This window comes from Giraffa tippelskirchi, chromosome 7 (genome assembly GCF_054371585.1).
Source record: "Giraffa tippelskirchi isolate mGirTip1 chromosome 7, T2T-mGirTip1v1.2.pri, whole genome shotgun sequence".
Classification (NCBI taxonomy): domain Eukaryota; kingdom Metazoa; phylum Chordata; class Mammalia; order Artiodactyla; family Giraffidae; genus Giraffa; species Giraffa tippelskirchi.
Genome location: NC_137281.1, coordinates 97,054,147 through 97,077,244, shown reverse-complemented (window position 1 = coordinate 97,077,244; position 23,098 = coordinate 97,054,147). Strand labels below are relative to the sequence as shown.

Here is a 23,098-nt window from a genome sequence, read left to right as displayed (position 1 = left end):
ATCTTACTTAAGGCAAAGGAACTGGGGTTGCTTCTAAGGGATGTTAATTCTCCACCGTGTCTGGGCTGCCTTGCACACAGGTGAGGATGGAAGGGGCCTCCCAAGGAAGCCCTCAGGCAAGTGGAAGTTGGGTGGGCATATACTATAGTGGGAAGGCCTAAGAGTATATGGGTGAGGCACTGATGGCTCTGCTGCAGTCAAAACTAAATGCTCAGTAAGTGTTGGATGGGCAAATACAGGCTGCATATAGATCTAGATAGATTCAGAGCTGGTCAGTAATTAAAATCAAAGTGTGTACACACAAACATGGGTATGGATGGATGTCATTCTGCAGATGTAAACACTTATGAGTGGCTCTGGACATTTCATCAAATTTAAACACAGTCTGTGGATTTGTTAGACACACTGATGGAAATACTAAGTTACATTAGATAAAAATCAAAGTTCGGGAAGATCAATAAGGAAGAACAAAGAACTTGGACGACACTTCAATAAGAATAAATGTCTTGCACTTATGTTTCATAATATTGCTTTGTATATATTCTGGATAAAAAAATAGATTAATTGTCATCTTATGAAAATTATCAAAGGATTTTAGTAGATTATTAATTCAGTATGAGCCAGTAGTGCCATGTAACTTCTCAAAAAGTTAACATAATCTGAAATTGCATTAATAGAAATAGACTTTCCCGGTTAAGGAACTAACACCCTGATTGAATTATGAGTTCTGGTCCTAATGCTCACACACAGGAACGTTTTTGCCCTTAGCAAGTTTCTTAACATTTCTGAGACTCAGTTTCTATCAACATGAAATTTAATACATAACCTCTGTTTTGCTGTGAAGTGGATATCTTAAGTAGAAAGAAATCATTTATGCAAAATATTATCAGAAACTATTATAGTAGACGAGGCTTCCCTGGTGGCTCAGACGGTAAAGAATGTGCCCACAATGCAGGAGAGCAGGGTTCGATCCTTGGGTTGGGAAGATCCCCTGGGGAAGGGAATCTTCAGTACTGTTGCCTGGAGAATTCCATGGACAGAGGAGCCTGGTGGTCTACAGCCCACAGAGTTGGAAAGAGTCAAACATGACTGAGCAATTAACACTGTTGTTATAGTAGGTAATCAAAAATAGTAGATAAGCAAAATGTTGGGTTTAGGGTTAGTGTATAGACTTGAATGTTAATGTATCATCTTCCCAGATTAATAAAAAAAAATTACCAGATGTTGTCATAATAAACACATGCAAGTATGAACTTGTAAGTATGAACCTAGCAGGTAGTACTATAATTTTAAATTGTACATGACTATGAGCTATATTAATAGGTATTTAGTCAATAAGACCCAAAAAAGTGATTTTCTCATTTTTTCAAAGTATTAGGGCAGTGATAAATCCAATATGAACTCTCTTATGGAATTTATTGAAGGAGTACAGGTATTTGATGTAACTGAACCATAGAAGGAGTAGAAAATACCTGGAGGCCTTGGAAACCTCTGGAATTACGGACCAGAACACTAGCATGAGATACCAGAATGTATTTTTTGTCTCTCTCTCCTTTCTCTGACTTGCTTCTCTGCTTATCAGCTTATCATTTTCTTTCACTGAAGATTTGTTTCCTCCCCAGTCAGGGAATGTGGCACTTAACAGCTGCAAATCCTGTATCTTTAACGATTAGAGATTTAATATTTTTTCCCTCAAGTTCAGTGAAAAAATTGTCAGTGAAGAACTTTGATTGGTTCAAACTGGGGTAGATGGGTACTACCTAAACCAGTCAATTATGGCCACAGGGTGGAGTAATTTAAGAGTAGAACATGACTGAATTTGGGGAGGAAATTTTTGCTACATGTTTGCTGATGTTCTAGGCACATTAAAACAGTATCTGTCTATTACAGCAAGATCTGGCCAAACAGTATAGAATGTAGGGTATTATTAAATTTAGGTTTAGTCTCTTGGTTTTAAGATAAGAATGGAAGGCTAGAAAGAGTACAGAGAATATAAATAGTTAATGAATGATATAGAAATAAATTCTATGGGGCTATAAGATGACAGCAGCTGAAAAGAAAACAAATAACTGTTTTTTTCTTCTTCTTAATCTTAACAGCGTTAAGCATATGTTTGTCTTGATAATGTTATGCATAGAAGAGTTAGTATGAGTTGTTTACCTCCAGGAGAACAGATACAGAGTCAATGAACTAAAATTTCACCAAAGAACTGCAGCTTCCCATTTATAGAAGTATTAAATATCAAAACAGTTCTGGCTCTAGTGGATTATTGAGTATTGGAAGTATTTTTCTGCTGTGAACAACTATAAAACTGGACATAACATGTGAAACAACTATTTTTAGGTATTAGAAAACAGTACAGACTTGTGATTATGGATAAAATGGAAAGATATGCAGAAACCTAAAAACTCATCTTGACATTCTCCTGGAAGCACTTTAAAAATTGTTACACAGAAGACTGGAACTCAGCATCTTGCCTGGCAGAGGAAGTCGAGTTTGTGTTCAGGGCTTCTGGGGTGGTTGGAATTTATGGAGTAGAGTACTGGAAAGAAGGGATCTCCTTTAGTCTTTTGCAAAATGTTAAATTGTGTACAAATGTGGTTAAGACTCCATACTACCAAATAGTTACTGAGGTTCTGTGAGTCAGAGGAAGTCCTATAGTCTGTGAAATATTGCAGTTTGGAACCAGCCAGAAGGTAGAGAGATAACACCTGAGGCATTCAGCTGAAACATGAAAAAGATCACACCACAAGAGGAGGAGTACTAGAGCCCTGGAATAGGTGCTGCTCTTGAGGCAGCACCTCACCCTAACAAAGCCTAAATCCAAGCCTCGACAGGATCAGTTTTAAAGCCCCAGTAAATTAAATGTGGCTATAAATTAACATGATACGGATTCTCAACATTGTATCCACAATGCCCACCACATAATATAAAATTACAGGAAAATTTAAAAAGCAGGAAAATGTGACCCATAACCAGAAGAAAAAAAGGTTAATAGAACTAGACTCATAATTGATGCAAATGTTGAAATTAATAAGGAGGGAATTTAAAATAGCTGCTATAAAGATGTTGAAGGATTTAAAGTAAGGTAAACAGAAGAGTAACTCGACAGATAAATGGAAACAATAAAATCAGAAGACTGACAGCATCAACTGTTAGTGAGGATGTGGAGCATCTAGAACTCTTAAACATTATGAATGAGATTATAAAATGATATAATCACTTTGGAAGACTGTTTAGCCATTTCTAATAAATATACACCTACCCTTTGACCCTTCAGTTCCACCCCTAGGCATTCATGCAAGAGAAAGGAAAGGTATAAGTCATATCATGGACTTATGACTTATACAAGATATGATATGACTTATACAAGAATGTCCATAATATTAGGTTGATGAAAAAGTAATTGCGGTTTCAGACCTTGTGAAACAAGCATTGCACACAAAAATAAATACTGTATGATTCCAATATATGAAGTTCTAAAATAGGTAAAACTAACTTATGATTTAAAGAAAAAAAGGCAAATGGTTTTAAGGTTGGGTGAATAGGAGGAACTGACCAGGAAGATAAGGGAACATACTGGGTCATAGAAATATGCTAAATCTTGAGAGGGGTTTGGGTTATAAGGATGTATGTATTTGTAGAAGACATCAAACTGTATGTTAAAACATATGCCTTTCACTGTACCTCAATAAGATAGAAAAAGTTATTTTTAAAAAAAACAAACATCCAAACTGGCTAGCATAAAAAATTCTTTAACACAACTCACACAACTCAATAGCCCAAATAATAATAAAGCAATTAAAAATGGGGAAAAAAAATTCTTTCTATAAGGACTTCAAGTGAGAGGAAATCTTTTCACAATCCATTCCCGTGTGGCAGAGCTTGCTAGAAGGCAAAGCCATGACTTTTCAATGCTTACCCGATAGCGAGTGAAGATGACTAACTTCTCTTTCACCTCTGGTTTAATCCTTTGGGTTCCTCTGTGATTGTGTGTTGATCAAATAAGTGAGGGCCAAGATCTGAGGAACAAAATGTCTAGTGACTCAGAAACCAGAGCCCCCCCACCTTCTGATGAATACTGGCAGGGTTGGGGAGATAAATAAAACTCTACCAAGAACATCCTTGTTTAATCAGGTGATCTGGTGCTGGTGAAATGCTCTGTGGAGCATCACGAGAACCAAAGAGGTGAAATGGCAGACTCCTTGAAAGTTAATTCGCGAAACAATGCTGGTGCAGAAGAGAGGTTCATTGAAAGTGACCAAGAACCCACACATTTCATTTTAATCATACTTTTGAGTCTGTTCCAGTTGTTTTACTGGAGTGGCTGAAATAGTATAAAATGACTGGTGTTCAATTCTTCATGGGTCCTCTCTCTGGCAGAAATATTATGAGTGGTAAAAGGCCCAAGAATTGGATGGTGGAAAAGGGAGAAAAAAACATGTTTTCATACTGTGGATAAAATGCCCCTGACTCAACACCAAAGAGCAGGGTCATCCCTACATTGATGCCCAAGAAGTGATAGACCCCAGTGGACACTTCCCAGGGTTCCAGGGCAGAGGGGAGAGAGAAGATGTCCCAGACACCGTAGGCAAAGACCCTTAATCAGCAAAGCCTGTGAAGGGCCCGGGAGAATGGACATCTTTATGTTGGAGTGTGTGCAGGGCCCTGATCTCTGGCTTCAGAGCTAAAATATCCCCTTAGACTATGGTTGTGCAAGCCCGAGGAAGAGAGGGGTTTGCTAAACAGTAGGAACTCCCTTGGGTCAGAACAGTTTCATGATCCTCTGGTTTACCCCAGATTGATTTCTTTCATTAAAATATATATATATATATGTGTGTGTGTGTGTGTATGTATATATTTGGCTGTGGCAAGTCTTAGTTGTGTCACATGGGATCTTTGATCTTTGTTGCACCATGTGGAATCTTTAGTGGAATCCATGTGGAATCCCACCTGTGGCATGTAGAATCTAGTTCCTTTACCAGCGATCAAATCCAGGTCCCCAGCATTGGGAGCACAGAGTCTTAACCACTGATCCACCAGGGAAATCCTCCAGATTGATTTCTGATCTGCTTCTGATTGTGCTTTATGAGTTAGAACTAACCAGTCCTCACTGAGGAGTCTGTAAACGTTGCACCAGATCACCTCTTTGTTAAGTACTTCCCATGTGTAGCCCTGATGACAACTGGAAGATCTCACCATTGATTGCTAAAATTGAAAATGTCTTCAAGGGTTATTTAGTAGCTTGCAGACCTGCCCCTTCCTTAGCAAGGAATAAACTAAGTGGTCTAAAGCAATCTAAGCAAACTTGAGCAACCATCATACCTTTGGAGAGATTTTTAAAAATATAAATTCTATGTCTATCCCTGAATATTTTGATGGAATAGATAAGAGATAAGACCTTGGGATTTATTTTGAGGGAGGTCGTTTGGTTTATTTTTTCGTTTTGTCTTATTTTTAAGCCATTTTCACTTGAAATGTGAGTCAGGTTTAATATATTCATTTGCTTCTGGATAAGTCTGAACATACTCATCCTAGGATAGAAAACCTTTGATTTTTTTTTTTTTTTTTTTGCCCTGAAACTCTCCGTTAACAATAAGGCCACCTCACTAGGAAAACAAAACAAAAGTCACCCACTAAAGCTGAAAATTTGACCTGGTGTGGATTTTTTTCATTATGTTATCTTCTCTCAGAATGACAAATTATTATGCAAATATGAGTGAAGGAAAATTGAAGTCTTCAATACTTTAACACAGATAGATCTTTCCTATGGTTTCCACAGGGGACCAGGTGTGTGGAAAGGTGGGAGGTAAAGGGGAATTACACACTAAGTGAGGAAAGCTTGAAGTGCTTCCTGCTTATCCGTCTGCTCTAGACTTATCCAGACTGGCTATGGGATCATAATTTTACCTGAATCATGAGCATGAATCAGGGGCACAGTTGCCAGCTGGTGCCTGCTGCTGCTAAGTTGCTTCAATCGTGTCCGACTCTGTGCGACCCCATAGACGGCAGCCTACCAGGCTCCTCCGTCCATGGGATTTTCCAGGCAAGAGTACTGGAGTAGGTTGCCATTGCCTTCTCCAAGCTGGTGCCTAGGAGGGGACAAAGATGAAATGATGATATTGACCCTGCTGTGACCAAACTCTTAATCAGGCATCTGAAGCCAAAGCCTTGCCAACTTTCAGTCCCATCTTTGCTGATGTCTTTTACATTTTGGGGTCTGAATTTGTCTGAAAGTGGATGAGCCAGCATCCCTGTGACAGATCTGGGAAGCCCTAGAGTCATGGCTCTCTTGTAATCATAGATGGCCTTCCATATGGTTCCTTGGCTTCTAAAGTAGTCTGGGAAGGTTGATGACGAGGAAGGAAATTGAGAGTTAAGATGCTCATGCTGGCAAAGTGTGGGAGGAAAATTAACTTCAAGTAACTGAGCGTCCTGAATTACAGCAAAATTAGGCAAAACCAACCTTTATTTCATGCTCTGATATGACCTCACTGTAGCAGCAAGCGTGCATACATGCCCACATACACACTCACACACTCACTCACACACTCTAGCATTCCCTTGGTAGCAATGCAATTAGGGAAAAGATGCAAGAAGAAATTAAGGTTCTAGGCTCTTTAGAAATGATCCGCCTTGAAACGAGCTTTTAGGGCTCAGGTTGTAAGACACAACCACCTGCAGGTTTAAAAGATTACTGGGTGAGAGGTTGCTGCCTTCTTCTTTGTGTGGATAGACTATCTGCTTTTGCAGAATTTTAAAGATCAGAGTATGGGCCCCTCCCCAGTTTGGTATATTAGGTTCCTAACACTTTGACCCTGACCCATGTTTCCATACTTCCTATCTACAGGTGCTTTCTGATTCAACCCAACTGGCTTCACAATCCTTTCCTGAATATACTTTTAACTCGCTCATCTCCAAGAGTAGAAACCATTTCTTCCCTCACCCAGAATGTCTTTACCTCCATCTTAGTTTGTCAAGGTTTGACCCCCTCCTTCAAGACCCACCTCACATGCTACCTCTGCATGAAAGTTAAGTCACTTCTTCTAGTCAGATCTAGCCTTCCCCTTCCCCCACACTGCCTTAGTGTTTCGTTCGTGCCTCCCTCCAGGCCCTTCTTGTGTTCCGTACCATGTTATAGCTGGCAGCTTCTGGACAGTTGCTAGAATAGGACCTTGGTTATCTCTACACCTGCCTCAGTCCCAGGCACAGCTCTCTTAGAACAAAGATCCTGGACTTGTGATGAGAACATCTGAGCTGGAGCACCAACCCTGTCACTGGTGGTGATGTTATCCATGGGCCAGTTGTTTATCCAGGGTGATATTCAAAATATTTACTAACTGGTACAGCACAGGCCCCATCTGTCCACAGAGATACCACTTAGACAGACTGAAATCAGCCCTGTCTTTGTGCCTTTCTCATCTGCCAAGTGGCTATGTCCCTACCCACCTCACAAGGTGGATGTGATGGTCAGATGTGACCGAGCATGTGGAAGAGTTGTGCGTGATGGAAAGTGCTGTGTTCAGGTGTGTCTGGCTGTTTTGTGTTTTCAGTGCCGTGTGGGGTTGGTGACCCTGTCCTTGGCATTCCCTCCTGCTCTGCTCTGCTCAGAACAGGCTTCAGAGCTCACCACGAGCTGCTGATCAGCTGTAGACAGAAGTCAAAGAAACCTTGGCATCAGCTTGTTAGACCTCACAACCACTTAGGATATCAGCTTCTTCAGGCATTTTCCTTTGCCATTTCAGTCCCAAAAATGTCAATTTTTCAGTGGATAATTTGGGAATTCTTTTCAAGACTGCAAGCCCAGGAAGCCTTTTTAAACTGTAGTCTAAGCTTTTCTCACTCTAGGAGGCTTCTTCTGTTGTACAGTGACCTTAAAGCTCAGAACCCATAAAGATACCTGGGAATCTCTGATTGTCACCGGGTCAAGGGGTTGCTGTGTTTAGATCTGTAAATGGATGTTGAGATCTGTAAGTGCCAGTGGCATTAGCATAGGTTGAAAGAAGAGCCTGAATCTTAGGTCCTGCTTTGTCCTTAGAGTTTCTTGATTTCTTTTTACCCTTTCTTCTAAAAACTGTTGTCATTCCCTTACCATCACCTCCCTGCATTCTCTCACATCTCCAGAAAACAAACCCTTACTACATGTTTCTTCCAAAGACATTTAACTCTTCCTGTAAGTGCACAGCTACCGTCCTGTGTCTATCATTGGCTGCTGGTCTATATCTGTTCTTACACAGAGCAGTGCCCCTTATCCAAGACTTTGCTTTTTGAAGTTTCAGTTCCCACGGTCAACCACAGTCTGAAAATATTAAACGGAAAATTCCAGAAATAAACAATTTGTAGGTTTTATTTTCTTATTTTTATGTAATATTTTTAATGTGTGCTTTTAATTTTTTTTTATTTACGTATAGTTGATTTACAATATCTTGTTAGGTTCAGGTATACAGCACAGTGAGTTAGTTTTTTATATATCTACTTACATATATATTTATATTCTTTTTCACCTTCTTTTCCCTTATAGGTTATTACAAGACTGAGTACAGTTCCCTGTGCTATGCAGTAAATTCTTGTTGTTTATCTATTTTATATATAGTAGTGTGTATCTGTTAATACCAAATTCCTAATTTATCCCACCTCCTGTGTCACCTTTGGTAACCATAAATTTGTTTTCCATCTGTGAGACTATTTCTGTTTTATAAGTAAGTTCATTTTGTACCTATTTTTTAGATTCCATATGTAAGTGATATCATAGGATATTTGTTTTCCTCTGACTTACTTCATTTAGTATGATAATCTCCAGGTTCATCCATGTTGCTGCAGATGATGTTATTTCATTCTTTGTATGGCCAAGTAATATTCCATTGTGTGTGTGTGTGTATGTGTGTATATATGTGCACTCATCTCCTTTATCCATTCATCCGTCAGTGAACATCTAGGTTGCTTGCATGTGTTGGCTGTTGTAAATAGTGCTATGAACACTGAGGGGCATGTATCTTTTCAAATTAGAGCTTTTTCCAGATATATGCCCATGAGTGGGATTGCAGGATCATATGGTAACTTTATTTTTAGTTTTTTAATTGCACGCCATTCTGAGTGTGGTAATGAAATCTCACACCGTCCTGCTTTGTCCTGCCCAGGACATGAATCATCCAGCACATCCACACTGTAGACTCTACCCACTTGTTGGAATAGGAAAAAGCATACGTGGTGTATATAGGGTTTTGTACTATCTTTGCTTGCAGGCATCCACTGGGGGTGTTGGAACATATCTACCGCGGATGTAGATGAGACTACTGTCCTGTGATTTGGGTGAAAGAAATGGCCCAGTTCTAAGCACAGCAGGAGACTGGAGACTGCTGGGAACTGACAGAAAGTCAAGAAACCCTTGTCCTTATCCTCAGAGGATCCCCATTTAGAAGGCAGTGCAGGTCTGCCAGAGACTACAGCCCTGGACTCAGAACATAGGGCTGAGTCCTATATTTATATTGATATAATATTTTATATTATAAATATAATACTACTATGTTGTTTCTGGAGAAAATAACCAAAACAATCATTTGTAGCCCCTTCCGCCACTTCCTAACTGTGAGACCGCCGATGAATTATTTTTACCTTCTTTGAGTCTGTTTCTTCACGTGTGAAACAGAGCAGCATGAGTGTGGCGAAAATTAGAATGCTTGTGACACAGCCGTTTGGTGCGTGTCTCAGCCTGTCAGTTCCTAGTGTTGTGGTTGGACCAGCCTTTGTGGTTCTTATTATGATTACAAGATACCGTTCAGTAATAGCCATCAGGAAACTTTGAAAAAATAAAAGTTTATTACTTACAAGACCTGGAAATTGCACAGCATACCAGAGGCAGTCCACAGCAAGGTAGGGGGAGGGAGAAAGGAGGAGAGGGAGGGAAGGAAGGAAAGAAAAAGAGGAGCAAGAGAAAGGGCACACAGGCCAGGCGTTCTGCATTTATTGGGGTTGAGGGTGGGGGCAGATCTCACTCTTTATTGGTGAACTTTAAACGTAAGGGCAGGAGTTTAAAGCATGATGAAAGGAAAAACAAGTAGCTCAATGGTCAGTTATTGAAATCAACCACAATCTCTAAAACCAAGGAGCCTGGGATGGAGAGCCAGTCGGCAGCCTGGCTTTTTATCTAGTCTTGTGGCTGGCAGTGCGTTTATTTGCGAGACAGCCATCTTTGAAGGTCACCTCTTTGAAATGGATGCCTCGGCAATCAAACCTTCGGTCATGCACTTGTACTACAAAAAAGAAAAAAACAAGACAACTATCAGAGCTTACACTGCAATAGCCTAGCCCATCCACAGGCGTAGGGGATGCTCAGCTACTTGCCCAGGTAGACTGGCACCAGAAACCCTCCAGAGTTGACAGAAAGGAGGTGCCTTTAATCCTCACAACCCAGAGTGTGTGACAGCAGGATACAGTGGCAAGGGTGGGGTTGAGTCGAAAGACCTGGACTCAGGTCAGGCACTCACCACTTTTAAGTCACTGTGTGACTTTAAGCAGCTCACTTCACCTTTCTCTGCTTTTTTATCTATCAAATAATAAAGATAATACTCATCCCGCAGAGTTGGTGTGAGATGAGCTAACATGTGAGGAGAGAAAGCACTCATAAATGTGCAGTTAGTACTTCAACAGTGCAGTGAAGGCTTGTGTGCTACGTGACTACTGTCAGGCAGCCTAGGTATTTGTGACCTTCCAGTCAACCAGATATCATAGTGGTTTGGACTTAGTTCAGGACCTTGTTCTCCCCAAAAGATGTCAAAGTGCTTTCCTTATCTTGACGGATCTCCTGATTATCTCTCTGCTGAGAGGGATGGAAACAAGATGCTATCAAGTTCTTCCTCTGCAAGCGAGCAGGTGGAGGCTCGGAGATGACAGAGCTGTTCCAGGGCCGGGAGCTGGGTGCAGATCCCAGGATTACTGTTTAGGAGCTGAACTCCAGCAAGTTACCTTACCCCGATTTCTTCATCTATCAGATGACAGTACCACCTATCTCGTAGAGTTGGTATATGTGAAGACTCTTGAGACAGTGCCTGGTACCCAGGAAACACTCCATGTATGTTTAACAAAAAGAGAAACAGAGAGACAGTGAGCAAGGGAGAGAGAGTCAGGTGAGACTTTGAATGTAGCTCATCTATTCCCATTAGATGCTGTATTTCCTCCAACAATACCAAACACCGCTCCTGGATCTTGTGTGTTCCAATTGACACCAGCCCTGAGAGTTTCAGTGTTGCGTTTTTGCTGTCTGTAAGTCAGTGACACAGCCCTGCTTCATGACTGGGGATGTGTGAAACATTTTCTTATTTGGCTCTTGGCACCTGAGTGAAGGGCAGTTTTGTGTTGTTTTTTTTTTTCCTTTGCTTCAGTTTTAGTAAGAGATTCCTCACCCACCTGTGTTCTCTGTTTCAAAGTCATTCCTGGGTCCTCATGCAGATTTCCCTCTAGTACCTCAGTAAACCCTGAGAAATCCTTCTGCCTTGAGGGCCTGAGGGACGGGTTGCATTTAGAACCTAGAACTGGAAAGAAGTTTGGATGCCTCTGCTCCCTCTGCCATGGATGGGGACCATGCTTAGAGGAAACCATGTCCCATCTCATGGGCACGGACGGTGTGACCAACCGCTGTGGATAGCCCCTCTTTCAGTTTTGGTTAGAAAGAAGTATTTCGTGAAAAATCGTTGTCCCACTCTGGAATAACCAAAGCCTAACAGGAGCAAAGAGAAAAAATATTGTTCCAACCCTAGCAAGAGAAGTAGGAATAGTTCATCACTGTTACAGTGGTTAATGGATTACCAAGCATTTTTCTATATTTAATCAAAGGTAATCTAATCCTAACTACAACCAACGAAGGAGTGAGGAGGCTTTCAGAATAACTTCTATCTGATTACAAAAGGCTTTGCTCAGTTCTCTTGACTGTACATGGTGGTATGATGATGGTTTTTGTCCAGGACTGTTCACTGCAGAGAATTATGAGCCAAGGACAGTTTCTATGGTGAAAGCACAGTTTGCGGTGAGACTGTGTTGTCAGCCCTGTTGTGGTACACTGGAATGAGGTTATCCAGGTGGCTGTTAGGATCAAGTCAATATTCAGAAAAACTTTCTGAAGAAGGCTGAGTTCATGGCTATCCAGTAAGTCTCAGGCCTTGTGTTATTTCACTGGGTCAATGTTTGGAACATTCCCAAGTTGCTTCTTAATGCCTATTCAGCCTGTCAACAAACATGCCAGAAAAAGGCTGAGGGTTTAGCAGACAAGACTGAAGAAATGCGAGCGCGCTCCAGTAAGCAAGAAGAGCTCTCGCAGCGCTCTGCCCCAGATTCCTCTCCGGTGGTGTCGTGTCTTTGTCTTGGGCCCACCCCTCCCGGGCTGGCCTGCCTCCAGCCATCTGTGGGCATCTCTCTGTATCCTCCTTGGGAAGCTGAGCTGGGGCCCTACTGCCGTCCACTCCCCACCAGGCACTTCCTGTAGGGGGACAGTCACCCCGTGAGCCAGGCAGGTTGCGTTGACAGCAGCTCACCAAGGACTCAAATCCCAGCGTCTCTGCCTGGCCAGATAATCTGATTTTCCCTGGGGACTTGGATGTTCCCTGGAGGAGCAACCACCCACCCAGGGTATTCAGTGGGCGCTGTCTTCCAAAGTGGCTCTTAGAATTTAAGGTCATGGCTTCGTCCCAGAGTCCCATCACCGGGCCTGCCCGGTACCCGTCATGCATCCTCCTACCCCTTGTCTGTTAGCGCCGGTGCAGCCTCCCCATGTCCACACCCAAGACTGTGTCCAGTTTGCAGAAGTGAAGAGGACAGCTTCCCTCACGTTTCTCAGATCCCTCATTCTTGAGACGTGATGTTCCGGATGGAGGCTGCAGTCCCCAAGGAAGGCTATTGGCTGGCTCAGTCGAGGCAATAGAGCTAAAAGCTCTTTTCCACTTCAGGCGATTTTGTGCGCATGGTTAGACATTTATAGATTGCAGTCGCTCATCCAAGAAATCTAGGTCATCCTTTACATAGAGCTTCGTGCTCTGAAAGAAGAGCCATGCCCAGGGAGGACCATCCCTGTGGCTGTCTGGTTTGGCTGAGGAAGTGAAGAGTCTGTTGCAAGAGGTGGGAGAGGTGGGCCACACGGGGGCTGTGAGCTCTCAGGGGACTGGGCATTTTCACCTACGTGGCCACTGGCCACAGGCTCTCCTAGGTCTGGACATCCTAGCCAAATGGTGCCCATGATAGCCCTCGTGATATCATGACAAGCGGTGGCTTTAAGGGTTCAGGTCTCCAGGGAGATGTCTGTACTGTGACTGCAGTGAGAAGGACAAGGTTGGTCTGCAGGTGCAGGGCTTCTCAGGGAGAAAAAGAGAAGTGGGTGTGAGTGAGAGGCTTATTTAACTTGGTAGCTTGGATGGCTGAAAGTCAGAGCTCTTTGCAGTATACCCAGTCTTCACCCTGCTCACCTTCCAACAATCCCCCAAGGAGAGGCAGGTTCTAAGGATAGAGCCCTGGGCTGGGGGCCAGAGGGCCGATCCTGTCTGCCTCCGCTCACCAGCCCTGAGACCACAGCCAACGCGTGATACCTCAGTGTCTTCATCTTTAAAATCATCTCCTCGGTGCCTCCTCCTCACCGAGTTGTACGACTCACGTGCTCAGCAGAGGTGATTCTGTTTATTGAACTTCAGTATTGTGAAAACATAGCCTTGCTCTCAGGTGTTGCATTGAGGAAGAGTTCTCCAGCTTCTAGGGGTGTCAGGGGCAGCTGTGTGTGCACGTGTTGTGCATGTACACGAATGGGTGTGTATATCCAGATGCTAGGCAACCTGAATGCCCTCTCCACCTCCTGCTCCCCAACCCTGACCCAGCAGGACGGTGAATAAATCCAAAAACCCATGGGAAGCAAATACAGTCCCTTTCCTTTACCACATGCCTCCAGGTTGGCCTACCTGGGACAGTAGTTGAGAGAGGCCTGATTAGAGAAAATCAAGCGTTGATGAGCCAGGTTTTCCTGTCCTCTGTATCCCTGGCTTTGACTATCAGCAGCCCCATTGAGAAGACATGAGCCCGCCCAGCCCTTTTCAACTTGGGTGGGATGTTGCTTGAAGGCTTGTTGCAAAAGTATGAAATTGCAGGTCACGGTTACATGGAGGCCTTGTATTGTCCTACATCATGGTGTCCTCCAGCCAGTGCAAATAAGTAATTAAAATCTACTTGTAACCAAGATCTTCAGGGCTCCTGGACAGTGTATTGGGCCAAGGAATAGAAAATATTCCAACTAGACCTACATTTTCTCAGTCATGTGGTCTGGGTACTCACCATGGGTCTGGGTATGATGTACCAAGTTACCCCAGAGGAACCCAGAACAAGGCTTAGATACATGGGCAGCTGGGCACTTCCCTTGTCCCTAATTCCCACTCTACGTTAAAATGCTCATCCCTGGGTGAGAGCTGTAAGCACTCCAAGAAGTCACTGTTACAATGAAGACATCTAAAAAGGTGCTCCCGTATGTCGTCCTCTCCTCCCAGGGTCTGTAATGATAGGGATTAACCTGTCAGTTACACCAGGCAAGCCCAGAGGGCACGAGATCAGGATTGAGGGGGAAGCGAATTTTGGAGCACTGGGAACGAGATACCCAGGTAGGAAGGAAGCTGACCCCAGGTCCATGGGTGCGAGTGACAGCCATGGCATCTAGGAGCAGCCGCACCCGGCCTGAGAGCCAACTGCCAGCATCTCCTCCCGGCTCCCCACTCTGACTTCATACTGGTGGCTTGGAATTGGCCGTAGCGGGAACGTTAACACCACAGAAATCTGCAAACACTGCAAATCAGAGTCCCCCTCACCCTCCAAGGAGAGCTGTTGTTTAAACTCTTACCAGCGCATCCCCAGCAGCAGCCATGCTGGTTAGCATACCTGTCCTGTGAAGTGAGACTCCATTCTTTAATTGTAGCCTTCCCCCAAATCTGGAGGGGCTGAGGACCAGAAAACACCAAGATGAAGGTGGTACCGATACATGTCGTAAGCGGCTTGGGTAGTAGAAGCTCTGAGAGTTCAAAGTATGTGTGTGTCACCACGTTTCTTTCTTCACATGCACTTCCTGCCCCAGCTGCAGCTGGAGGCTCTAAAACATCAATCAACCAAGCAAACAACACACCAGTAAACTTGTTTTCAGCTTGCCTGTTTCTCTACACTCTCCAGATAGGATTTGATGAGTATAATAGTGTTGCTGTCAAGTAGGGTTCATTTCTTTGGAACATTTATTGCCTTGTAGTCCATTCAGAACTCTGGGTGTACCTGGCAGGTTCTATGTGGAGCAGCCTCTTCTGTTTCTGGACTTACTGATCTGCATTAGCAGAGGCAGTCCTGCTCTAGGCTCTAGATCCAACCCTGCCCCCCACCCCGGCCTTCTGATACAAGCTTTCCCATTACCACCTTCTGGCCTCTGGTTTCAGCACACCTAGTGTTGACTTCCCTGGTAGCTCAGCTGGTAAAGAATTGACCTGCAATGTGGGAGACCTGGGTTCGATGCCTAGGTTGGGAAGATCCCCTGGAGGAGGGCATGGCAGCCCACTCCAATATTCTTGCCTGGAGAATCTCCATGGACAGAGGAGACTGGCGGGATATAGTCCATGGGGTCCCAAAGAGTCAGACATGACTGAGCGACTAAGCCCAGCACCCCTCCCCACCCAGTGTTGACAGCTTTCTTACCCTCAGTTACCAATTTCTGACTTTCTGCCTTTGAAAGTGAAAGTCGCTCAGTCGTGTCCGACTCTTTGCGACCCCTTGAACTGTAGCCTGCCAAGTTCCTCAGTCAATGGAATTCTCCAGGCCAGAATACTGGAATGGGTAGCCGTTCCCTTCTCCCCAGGATCTTCCCAACCAAGGGATGAAACCCAGGTCTCCTGCATTGCAGGCAGATTCTTAGCCACCAAGGAAGCCCAGCAATATTGGAGTGGGTAGCCTATCCTTTCTCCAGGGGGTCTTCTCCACCCAGGAATTGAACCGAGGTTTCCTGCATCGCAGGCAGATTTTTACCAACTGAGCTACCAAATCCTTTCACACTCAAGAGATTTCCCTGGTAACCAAAGCAGAGGGGAAGAAGAGATGTTGCTCTGGAGTTTCTGTGGTGTGGACATGTTCTATGTCCGTCTTGCAATGAGTCATTCCCACCTCACCCCCCAGACAAGCCTTCACATGTAAGGAAAGTTACCCCCACCCCTTGTCAGCAAGAAGTGGGGCCTAGAATGCAGCCCTTTGCAGGTTTTTTGTTCTCACAGGAGTCTCATCACCAGGGAGAAGAAAGTCACCCTGGGAGGCAAACAGCTTATTTAAGATTAAACCACAGAAAGGAAGAACGGCATCTACAGGCCAACAGAGAGGCAGAGGGCTGGAGCAGATGGCTTCTTGAAATGCTGGGTCACCTCACTTCAGATATCAAGAGATGCTTCCCGAGTCACCACGACTGGATAGGGTATCTTCTTGCCCAGAACTTTACCACCATTCAGCATGGTCTCCACAGGTTTCACCTCTAGCATTGATGGCCTGATATGATGTTCAAGTATCTTGAGTGTGTGTCTTATTCCCCCACTAGATTGTGGGCTCCTCGGGGACAGGGGTTTTCTTGCAGCTTTTCACACCTCCTTTGGTACCTAGGACTGTACCTTGCACTGAGTCAATTAATGATAAAATGTTTTTAATTGAAGTAGAATGAAAAGTTGCTCTGTAGAGTAGTTAGAGAGTTGTGTCCTGTCATTGGAAGGGTATAGACAGAGCGTTACCTGTGATGACTTTTAGGGGAGGGGGTCATGCATCAGTTGGAAGGTTGAGGTGGAAGGTAGCTAAAGTCATTTCCACCCTGAGATGCTTTGATCCCATGAAGTGTGGCTGTTGCCAGCACTGAGTCGAATGATGGAAACCCAAGTGTTGGCTCACAGAGAGATGACTCTCTAGAAGTGACATGGCTTTCCTGTTTGTTCTGTGGAGCAAATGGACCACAGATTTGGGTGGGTCTTCGACTAGCAGCACACATTGCTCCTCTGGTCACATGATGGAGTACCTAAGATTGACATTTTATGTCCCACTGAGGTTTTAACCTTTTAAAGTAGGCTTCCTCTGAAGTAGAAGGAGAAGCAGATGGTAATGAGAAAATATGCACATTTTATTATGCATTGCACATTTTACTTATTAGAATTTTTACTATGACACCCTGTGTTTTTCAAAAGCCTAAAGCTGCAAACAAAATTAAATTATTCACTGAAATATTTAAATCAGCTTACAGCAGTTATACCAAATTATCAAAATAAAATCCAGAAGACTGGAAGGTAGACTCCCCTGGATCACCCACTTTGAGATCTGCCTTTCAGAGGGAGGCTCTTCCCCTCAAGAAGGAAGAAGCACTGCTCTCTGAGATGACGGCACGAGGCAAGTGCCTCCTTGATGAAGTCATACAGATGTTGACGGTCGCATCAGGGAGAGGCAGTGGTGGGAATGAGGGCAAATGCACACACCAGGACGTTGTCCTGTGGAGAAGGGGGCACCGAGGAGCGGGGTGTGGACTGAGATGCCGAGACGCACCTTCCCTCCTCTGTCTCTGCCTCCCTTTGCTGGGTGAGTCACTCCCTCCCGGCCTTACCATTTGCCAGCCCGCCCTCCCACAGAACATGTGAGGATTAGCATGCCCGAAGTGGGGGCGTGGGGGCATCACAGAACCCTGGGGAAGAGGGGAGTGCAAGGTAAAAGTGGAGAGTGACTATGACTGTGAGTCTTAGGCACAGCACCCTTCTTATTTTAAAGGCACCTTGAATGATCAGTATCCATCCACCAAGGCATATAGGAGAGTTTTTCAGAAATCGTCGGATGCAGAAAGCTGTCCTTTCAAATGTGCATTAATCGGTTCCAATCCAATATGCCAGTGGCATCTCTTAGTCTTGTAGCCCTCAGGACTGGAAGAGATCATAAAGCTTATCTACTTTAGCTGTTTCCCCTATTTCATACTTGAATTCTGTGTTCTGACAAACGGCTGTGCAGTGTCATGGAGAGCTGGGGATATGGAATCAAACCGACCAGCAGCCAGATCGTAGCTCCTCCACCCATTGTCTCTTTGACCCAGACAGAACAAAGGAACTCATCTCTGTGTGTTGATTTTCTCAGCTTAAATTATAAGCAGCACTGACACCATTAGAAGTGTTGTGAGAATTAGAAGTAAAATTGTTAAAGTACTTAGCAGAGTCCCTGGTATTGAGTAGGACTTAAGGACTCAGAGAGTAAAGTATGTGCCTGTAATGTAGGAGACCCAGGATCGATCTCTAGGTCAGGAAGATCCCCTGGAGAAGGAAATGGCAACCCGCTCCAGTATTCTTGCCTGGAGAATTCCATGAACAGAGAAGCCTGGCAGGCTACAGTGCATACAGTCCATGGTGTTGCAAAGAGTTGGACACAAGTGAGTGACTAACACTTTTACTTTCGTTTCAGTAAATAGCAGCTGCTAAGCCAGTTACAATAATATGATTAAATGTCCTGGCCCACCTCCTCTTGAATGCATCTGTGATGGGAATGGTTCCACTGTTGGGCAGGCTTAAGGATTAGAATTTTTTCTACCATGTGTTCTGCCCAGTTCTCTTTCCTATCATTTTTTCTATTCATCCTCTCTAGTTCCACAGTTTGTGGCCCTACAGAAGAGTCTAAACTTTCTCCTACACAGTATCTACACATTTGAAGATAGTTTTAATATTTCTCCTGAGTCTTCTCCATAATAAACCTATTTGGGTTCCGGAATCTTTCTATATGTGACTTGGTTTTGATCTCACTCAGGACACCTGTAAGCCCCTTTCCCTAACATGTGAGCATCCTTGGAAAGATGCTTGCCAAACAAAGAACAGTTGAGATAACCGGTTTTAGATTCTTTCCATACTGAGTATGTCTGCAATTGTGTCCGTGACTCCTATGAACATTCTGATGCTTACCCTACAAATATATTTCAGATTCTCTTGCTTTGTGCCATAATGTATGAGGATAGGAACACTACTGCTTCTGTGAGGAGAGGTACATTATAAAAACTATATTGTCTGATGCTGAAATGAAAACTTACATCCCCATAATTGTGGTAGAGTGGATTGTTATTGTCCCCTCCTCCAGTTTTTTACCTTCTCCATGTCAGTGATCTTTTCCATGTGACTTTGAGGTTCCTGCCTTTTGCCTTGAGGTTCAGCAGTGACTTTCTTTGACCAACAGAATAAAGTGGCAGTGACAGCATGCCCATTCCAAGTCTAGGGTAAGAGGCCTTGGATAGTTGCAGTTACCCTACAGCGCCCTGCCATCACCATGAAAACACACCATGGCTAGCCCACTGGTCCAAGGAAGCTGGGGGCATGTAGGGGAGGAGGCCCAGCAAAGCCCAGCCAATATCAGCCAGCCCCTAGCCAACTTACAGACACTTGAGAAAATAAAAGATCACTGTTTTCAGTCACTGAATTTTGGATGTTTTGTTTTACAGAATTTTTGTGGCAGGAGATATATATTACAGAAATTATGTGGGCCAGAAAACAGAGAGCTAGTAGTACTAACCCTCTCTCAGCAGAATGTAAGTTTAGAATAAGTAATGAAAGATTTACAAAACTTAACAGGCTAGATAAATACTTCTTAAAAATGATTTATCAAATTATAACTTTGTTAATTGTAACTTTATAAGCTGTGGCAAGAGGAAAATAAGTGTGTATATTATATATCATTGGGGATTCCCAGGTGGCTCAGTGGTAAAGAATTCTGCCTGCTACGCAGGAGATGCAGGTTAGATCTCTGGGTTGGGTGTATTCCCTGGAGAAGGAAATGGCAACCCACTCCAGTATTCTTGCCTGGGAAATCCCATGGACAGAGGAGCCTGGCAGACTACAGTCTTTGGGGTTGCAAAAGAGTCAAACACAACTTAGCAACTGAATAACAACAACAATTAAATATCATTAATGAAATAGCTAATGAAAAAAGCAAACACAATATCCAAAGAAACATGAAAAGTTAAGGGGTCTCCTATTTGATATAGTTCACTCATTTACTCTGTAAATGTTTAATGAGTAACTACATGTATCAGCACTCTTCTGGACCCTAGAGATATTGTTGTGGAAAAAAAAACAGACAAGGTCAGATCTCATGAAGCTTATATTCTAGTGGAGACTCAGAAAATGAAAATTAAACATATAAAAAAGATAACTTCAGATCATTGGTAAGTGCTATGAAGAAACTCAGGCAGGATCATGGCTACTGAGGTAGTTTAAGGATCACCATTCTGAGGATGTGACATTAAACTGAGACATAAATGACATGAATGGTCCAAGGGAAGACAGGCCACATTGAAAGAAAGAACACATGCAAAGTAGAAATAAGCTTGGAGAGTTTGAGGTATAGACAGGAGTATGGAGAAGAGTAATATGGTATGAAATGAAATGGAATACTGAAAGGAACCAGAATGGGGAGAGCTCTGTGGGCTGTAGTGGGGAGTTGGTGCTTTATTGCAAGGGTAATGGGTTCCATTGAGCCATATTAAGCACATGACCTGATTTGTGGGTTTTAGGAGCTCACTCCTAGCTGCTTCGTGGAAAACAGATAGTGGGTAGGTGGATTAGAATGAAAACAGGGAGGTCAAGTAGGTCTCCATGGTGATGATTACAACTAGAGTGGTGGCAAGGATGGGGGAACATGGAGAGGTTTGAGACGTATTTTGAAAGTAGAATCAAGGCTCACTAATGGATTGGAACGCTGGGCTGGAAGAAACACAATCTGGAATCAAGATTGCCGGGAGAAATATCAGTAACCTCAGATATGCAGATGACACCACCCTTATGGCAGAAAGTGAAGAACTAAAGAGCCTCTTGATGAAAGTGAAAGAGGAGAGTGAAAAAGTTGGCTTAAAGCTCAACGTTCAGAAAACTAAGATCATGGCATCTGACCCCATCACTTCATGGGAAATAGATGGGGAAACAGTGGAAACAGTGTCAGACTTTATTTTTTTGGGCTCCAAAATCACTGCTGATGGTGATTGCAGCCATGAAATTAAAAGACACTTACTCCTTGGAAGGAAGGTTATGACCAACCTAGATAGCATATTTAAAAGCAGAGACTTACTTTGCCAACAAAGGTCCGTCTAGTCAAGGCTATGGTTTTTCCAGTGGTCACATATGGATGTGAGAGTTGGACGGTGAAGAAAGCTGAGCGCTGAAGAATTGATGCTTTTGAACTGTGGTGTTGGAGAAGACTCTTGAGAGTCCTTGGACTGCAAGGAGATCTAACCAGTCCATCCTAAAGGAGCTCAGTCCTGGGTGTTCATTGGAAGGACTGATGTTGAAGCTGAAACTCCAATACTTTGGCCACCTCATGCGAAGAGCTGACTCATTGGAAAAGACCCTAATGCTGGGAAGGATTGGGGGCAGGAGGAGAAGGGAACGACAGAGGATGAGATGGTTAGATGGCATCACCGACTCGATGGACATGAGTTTGGGTAAACTCCGGGAGTTGGTGATGGACAGGGAGGCCTGGCGTGCTGCGATCCATGGGGTCGCAAAGAGTCAGACACGACTGAGTGACTGAAGTGAACTGAACTGAATGGATTGGATATGAGGAAAAATGAGAAATAAAGGGTGACCCCTGGGTTTTCTCTTTGGTAAGTGAAAGGATGGTTGTGGTGCCATTTCTTGAGATGAGGAAGAATGGAGGAGAAGTGAACCAGGGAAGGGAGAGGTCAAGAATTTTGCTTGGATGAGTTAAGTCTGAAATTAGACATCTATATGGATTCACCAAGTAAGGTTGAAGATGTCTGTTGGGCAGTCACGAGCATATCAGTGGTATTTTAGCCCAAAGGACTATAGATGAATTTCCCTGCCTAGAAGAAATAAATTAATTTTTTTAATTTAAAACTTAAGTTTTAACTTTTAAAAATTGTTAGAAAAGAAGAAGAAGTGGGAGGACTAAGCCACAGCATGGTGACATTTAAGAGCTCAGCAAAGGAATAGGAGACAAAACAAGAGCCACAGAGAGAAGCTGAGAGAGTGTGATGCTGAGGAAGCCAAGAGGAGAAAGTGTTCCAGGAAGGAGGAGAGAGTTGTCAGCTTGGGTTGGGTTGGGTTGAATGCAACTTGAGTCATAAAGTAAGATGAGGACAGAGGAATGAACTCTTGGATCTAGCAATATGGACCTGATTGGTGACCTTGATAATAAAAGATTTAGTGGGATAATGGAAGTAGAAGTCAAAAATGGAATGGTTGAAAGGGGATGGGAGGTGAGAAATAGATGACAGTGAAGTTTTACTGTAAGGGGGAGCAAAATTGAGGGATGGCTAGAGAGAAAAAGGGTTTCAGGTTTTGCTTTATTTCGTTTTGTTTTAAATAGGAGGTTCTGGTGCATATTTAAATGCCAATGGAAGTAAACCAGGAGAGAGAAAAGTTGATATTGGAAGAGAGAAAGTGGACAAAGATGGTGTCACTGTCCTTAAGAAAAAGACCCTCAGAGCTCAGTGGAGGCATTAGCTTCTGAAGTGCTTTCCATGGTAACAGAGGAAGGCAAGAAGTAAAAGTAACAGAGTGCAGGTGAACTGGTGGATTTGGTGAGGGGAAGGGGAGTGATCTCGTCAGGGTTCCTTACATTTTCGCAGGTAGTTAATGAACTATGTAGTCATTGTAGTCAATGAACTATGACTTTAGATCATCATTTGAGGATGAGCCAGGACTTCTGAATTCTGAGCCCAGATGGACTGTGTCCTTCATTTACGATTTGGCACACTTAGAAAGAATGAAAGTGACAACCCCTTTTGTATAATGTGCTTTAAAAAGCAAAAAATGATTTAAAAAAAAATTCATATATATTCTTTATATTTTCCACTGAATCATTAAAGTTCCCAAGAGGGAACAGAATTCACATGGTTTGAGTGAAGACACTTTAATGAAGGGGCACTACTTACAGAGAGTGGAGTTGAGATACTGTACCCAGAGACCCAGAGACTGTCAATAGCCAAAGGTTGCTACCATCCTTAGGACTAAAGAGTCAAGGGAGAGGAATAGTTTTAGATCCCAGTGAGAGCTGGAGCCCTGAAAGAGGAGCCAAGCAGTATAATCATTTATCGAAGAGACCTGTA

The 23,098-nt window shown here is 43.4% G+C and overlaps 1 protein-coding gene across 8 annotated transcripts in view; it reads left to right on the top strand.

The window, feature by feature from the left end:
- Positions 1-23,098, top strand: part of RASGRP1 (RAS guanyl releasing protein 1) — a 776,793-nt gene that overhangs the window by 718,003 nt on the left and 35,692 nt on the right. The gene's annotated exons all lie outside the window — the stretch shown is intronic.